This window comes from Morone saxatilis, unplaced genomic scaffold (genome assembly GCF_004916995.1).
Source record: "Morone saxatilis isolate NCDOM2014 unplaced genomic scaffold, NCSU_SB_2.0 Contig10, whole genome shotgun sequence".
In the NCBI taxonomy this organism is placed as follows: domain Eukaryota; kingdom Metazoa; phylum Chordata; class Actinopteri; family Moronidae; genus Morone; species Morone saxatilis.
Window position 1 is genome coordinate 16,631,504 of NW_023339652.1, and position 5,617 is coordinate 16,637,120.

General features: G+C 45.0%; 1 long non-coding RNA gene across 6 annotated transcripts in view; it reads left to right on the forward strand.

The window, feature by feature from the left end:
* LOC118338664 overlaps positions 1-4,088 on the forward strand; it is a 7,267-nt gene extending 3,179 nt beyond the window's left edge. Inside the window, exons 2-5 of one of the 6 annotated variants that reach the window (XR_004797275.1) lie at positions 574-711; positions 914-1,042; positions 1,930-2,344; positions 2,480-4,088. This is a non-coding gene — a long non-coding RNA (uncharacterized LOC118338664). Of the gene's footprint in view, positions 1-573; positions 2,345-2,479 lie in introns of all 6 variants that reach the window. The other 5 variants (XR_004797274.1, XR_004797273.1, XR_004797272.1 and 2 more) reach the window with 5 other exon arrangements.
* The last annotated feature ends 1,529 nt before the right edge of the window (positions 4,089-5,617 follow it).

Below are 5,617 nucleotides of genomic sequence, written 5' to 3' on the forward strand. Positions count from 1 at the left end.
ACATTAAAGATATTTTAACACATGAAACAGCTAATAAAACAACTATTTCCTTCTAAGGTTAAACTTATGGTTTAGTTAACCAAGTTTTACACCTGGGTTACACCCTCCCCTCCTTACATAACATGAGTCCCTTCATGTTCTTCTTTCAAGGAATAATTACTTTCAAAGGTTTCAACCATAGCTTTGTTAAAGCCTTCCACTATGGTTTGGACAAAAGAGATGAAGGGATTCCCAAGTTAAGGGTATGTGAACTTCCCTGGTGCTTTTCTGACACATTCAGATCTCTGTGGAGGTTCAACTGTTTCCTCCCCGTTGCTATTTTTTGTTTCAACAGCAGGGTTTGTACCACTATTGGTGGCTGGTTGAAGGGCATCTCTTTGGGATTCACTTTGAGAGACAGGTGGGCTGGCTATGGGAATACATTCCTTGGTTCTTTCAGTTTCTTCACTGAATAGAGTTCCTCCGCTCGTCTCCATTTGCTTTGTTAGTTCTCCTGTCTCTGTTTCAGCTTCAGTTTCAATGTTTTTTTTTCCATTTCATTAACATCATTTTCTTTCTCCATGTCATTTTCAGATTCATGAACAAAAGGTAAGTTTCCTTCTGTTTCCAGCTCAACAGATCCTCTTTCCACAGGTTCTCCTTCCCTAGGTTCTTTTTCCACAGGATCTTTTTCCACAGATTCCAGTTGGGAAGGTGTGTCAATTCCAGTAGGTATGTCAATTCCAGTAGTTGTGTCAATTCCATTGAGTGTGTAAATTTCAAAAGATGTCTTCTTCTGTGACTCGGATATGTTTGAGGCTCCAGAAGGTCGTCTCAGTAATTTTAACTGAATGAAAACATTGCTCATCTTCCTCCTCATCCTCGGATGATGAAGGCAGTTCACTGACTTGATTTGATGTTTGCCTTGTTCTAGGCCTACGAGTTGATTTTGGCTGAACTATTTCCTCTTCTGGTTCGGAGAGAAACCCACATGGCAATAGAAGGTCACGATGTAATGTACGTAAGGGACCATCTTGGCCTTCAGGGCACACTGTATAAACAGGTAGGTCTCCAGCCCTCTTCTGCACTACATAAACTGTCGGTTCCCATCGATCAGCTAATTTGTGCTTGTTGCGAAGGCGAAGATTTCGCACCAGGACTCTTTCTCCTGTTTCAAGTGTGGCCTCTCTCACTCTGGCATCAAATCTTTTCTTGTTTTTGTCAGCTACTCTCTTTGAGTTTTCCATAGCAAGCTGATCCTTGAAGCTTTCCTTCAAGTGACTCTTTAGACTTTTCACATATTGCGAATGTGAAGTAGACGAACTGTCTTTAACTGGTAACCCAAACGCGATGTCAATGGGCAACGTGGGCTGGCGTCCGAACATGAGTTCGTAGGGTGAAAACCCTGTGACATCGTTCTTCGTACAATCGTACGCATGCGTAAGGGGTTTTACATGTTCACGCCACCATGTCTTCTCCTTAACCTGCAGAGTTCCCAGCATGCTTAGCAATGTACGAATAAAGCGTTCTACTGGGTTCCCCCTAGGATGATATGGACTTGTTCTTACTTTACGGATGCCGGCTAAAGCACAGAGCTCTTTAATGATCTGCGACTCAAAATCACGTCCCTGGTCGCTGTGGAGGCGTTCTGGGAACCCATAATGGCTGAGGAACTGCTCCCACAAACATTTGGCGACTGTGCTGGCTTCCTGATCCTTTGCTGGTATAGCAACAGCATATTTCGTAAAGTGATCCGTTATAACTAGGAAGTCTTTGGTGTTATGACTATCTGGTTCTAATGACAAAACGTCCATACAAACCAGTTCCAAAGGCCTGCTGGTTTGGATATTGACAAGGGGTGCAGCCTTTTCTGGCTGACTTTTTCTCATTACACATCTCTCACACTGTTTGATTTTTGTCTCAATATCAAATGCCATCCTTGGCCAATAGAACCTGGATCTGGCCAGCTCAAGTGTGCATTCAACTCCCATGTGCCCCATTTCGTCGTGAAGACTGGTGAGCACGGATGGCTTTAGTACATTCGGTAGGACGAGCTGACAGACTGGTTTACTGTTGCACTGCCTTCTCCTGTATAATAGGCCATTCTTCAGTTCAAGACGGCTCATCTCTCTGAAAATCAGCCGACTTTCAGGGGATTCAGACTTTAGGCTGGCAAGTGCAAGTTCTCCTGACTCAATCAGCTCAATGACTTGGCTGATGACAGGGTCTGTTCTTTGCAGTTTGGCTAGTTCATCTTTACTGTACCTGGGAACTGTGAGCAGACCGTCTTGGACTCCCTCCTCCTCAAACTCGGCAGGAATGGCCTCCGGGTGGATAGCAAGGGACTCTACGAGGCAAGGAGAGGGTAAGTCTTCCTCCACATGTATAATAGTGTGACTCTGACAGGCTGCTTTAACAGCTTCTGTGGAACAGAAGTTATTGCTCTCTGAGCGGAGATGGTGAGAAGTGAAGGTATGAATCCTATGGCTTTCCTCTTTAGACTGACCGTCGTTGACCAACTCACCGTGAGGCCTCCTGGACAAAGCGTCGGCATCTTGATTCTGCTTTCCGGCTCGGTATGTGATGTCAAACGTAAAGGTGGATAATTCAGTTAACCAGCGGTAGCTGGCAGCATCCAGCTTGGCAGTAGTGAGTATATACCTCAACGTGTTGTCATCTGTGACTACTGTAAAGGCGTTGCCATAGAGGTAGTCGTCGAATTTGTCAGTGATAGCCCACTTGAGGACTAAAAATTCCAACTTGTGTGCCGGGTATTTAGCCTCACAGCACGATAAGCCTCTACTTGCGTAGGCGATAACACAAGTTTGTCCATCCTGAACTTGATATAATGCAGCGCCAAGCCCAGTCGTGCTGGCATCTGCATGGAGGACGTATGGCAGCTTGGTGTTGGCGTCCATCTCTCAGCAAATGGCTCCTTGGGGTGGAAATATTTGCTGTCGATTTTGGTCTGCTTGCGCCCTTTTTGAATTGTCGGGTAACCAGCAGTTAAACTGTTTAAGGGCTTCACGATCCTGGCGTAATCTTGCACAAATCTCCAGTAATACCCGGAGAACCCAAGAAAAGACTTGAGCTCCTTCAGGGTTCTAGGCGTCGGCCAGGTCTTAAGGGCCTTGACTTTCTCCGGATCGGTTTCAATGCCGTCTCTAGACACAATGTGCCCCAAATAGCGCACTGACGTTTGAAAAACCGGCACTTTTCTGGTGACAATTTGAGGCCATGTTCTCTCAGTCGGTTTAAAACTTTTAGCAAGTGAGCTTCATGCTCCTCCAAGGAGTCGGAAAAGACAATTATGTCATCAAGGAAAACTAGCGCTTCGCGAAGATGGATGTCGCCCATACACTTCTCCAAGCGCTGAAAAGTGGATGGTGCGTTAGTTATTCCTTGTGGCATCCGGTTCCATTCATAAAGCCCCAAAGGACAGACGAAAGCAGTTTTTTGCTTGTCGTTCTCTATCTCGATTTGGTAGTAGCCGGATTTCAAATCCATCACTGTAAACCACTGAGCCCCAGCGAGCGCAGAAAATGATTCCTCCAGGTTAGGTAACGTGTATGCATCCCTGATGGTCTGGAGGTTCAATTTTCTGTAATCCACGCACAATCTGATGTCACCATTCTTCTTTCTGACAACGACAATGGGTGACGAAAAAGGGGACTCAGATTCTCAAATGACTCCAGCTTTAAGGAGGGTTTGGAGATGGCGACGCACTGCTTCGTAGTCTTGTGGGTGTATAGGGCGTGATCTCTGCTTGAAAGGTGTTTCATCCTTCATTTTGATATGATGCTTTACCTTTGTTGCATGCCCGAAATCAAACTCATGTTGAGCAAAAACATCAGCGTAGTTACTTAACTCCTGTGTTACCTTTACTTTCCAATCCTCAGGAACTGGAGAGTTGCAGAAGTTAAACTTCAGCTTTGGACTTGTATTTAGTTCTTGCTGAGTAGAGATGCAGGCTGCATACTGTGGTTTGTCAGGCTGAGGGGATTCTTCGTTCAGGTAAGTCAGTTCTTTGTTCAGGATCTTGCATCATGCACAATCTCATGAGCGACTGTTTAGTTCAGCAATGACAACAGTTAGTGTCGGCAGTATTATGTCATCGGGGTCTGATTCGTTTCTCAATATTAAAGCGTTACTTTAAGGAGCCTGCGTTGGTATCGTGATGAGACAACGATCTATGAAGATTCCACCAGGTAGGTTTGAGGTAGATGGTTCTTCGAGCAATGCCCATTCTTCACTGCATACCGCTCTGGCACCTACAAAGCCTTGTATAAGAACCTTTTGGCCGGCTGGAATGACTTCAGGTGTACTGCCTCAACAAGGCCAAATGTGCCGCTGGAGTATTGCTGGTGTCGATATTGCAGAGCTTTTAGTACCTGGGCATAACCACAGAGTGTAGCGGTTTTTAAAGTTTCATCATCACAGTACTCCTCATAGAGAGGGTCAAGGGTGTTTGTGCCAATGAGTACTTGTATACTGCTATTTGAGCGATTATCTGGCACTACCAAGGCTAAGGTTTGCACCTCAGGTTCTGAGGCTATGAACTCTTTAGGGAACTTCATGCTTATCTCTACATAGCCATTATAAGGCACAGGCTGGCCATTTGCTCCATCCACCTCGAGTATATTGTTCACAGGCTCAATTGTGCATCCTGACAGGTATTTATCATAGAATGATTGAGATACGGTCGTAACTTGAGAATCTGTATCAATCAAACAATTACTCTCCACTCCACTAACTGCTACATTGGCAGTGCATTTACATCCAACAAGTCTTTTAAGGATCTTTTTAGGTCCAACTAGCTGCCCTTTTAGCGTTGCTCTGAGTTTGGAGTCTTGCTTTGGGTTGGGACTTTCCTCTTCATCAGTTGTGTCTTGCTTTTGTGTGGGACTTTTCTCTTTGTCGGTTCCTATCAGTCCCTCCATAGGAGCCGTTACAAGTTTAAAGTGCCATTAGAGGTGTTTTCCTTATCCCAAGCCTTTTCTTTTAGTTCTTCCCTTTTAGCTTCGACCAGTGTTGGGTTTGGGGGGTTGAGTTATCTGTTTCTGTATCTGCTCTATGAGTGAGGGCATTCTGTTATCTTGGATTTGCATATCAAAATCATTCATCTCACTTGTACACACAGCTTGTATGCTAGCTTGAGCTTTAGCCTTAGGAAATCCTAAGTGGTGCTTCATTCGACTAACCTTAGCTGCTTGCTTGTCCTCCTCTGTGCGTAACATCATGGTGGAATACTCTGCCTCTGCTTGAGCTGGAGTGTTGCAATGAGTGTGTTGTTCCAACACCCTCTACAGAATTGTTTGAGTAGTTGTTTGTCTGCGTCACGGGTGCTTACTGCTTTCTTTTTCACAACCTCATTCAGACATGACTGCAGCCTGTGCAGATAGCCGGATGGCTTTTCCCCTGAGTTTTGGTGAGTATTGAGAAATTTAGCAAACAATTCATCACCATCCTCTACCGTTGCATATGCTGAGTCAAGCAAGTCTAGGTAAGCACGAGGAGAGGCTCTGGGACCTAAAGACTTCACTACATGAGCAGCGGGGGGTAAAAGGCTGTCAACCATTTTTCTCAGTAACTGTGGCTGAGAGACAGTGGAATCAGTCAAGTAGAATTCAACACTAGA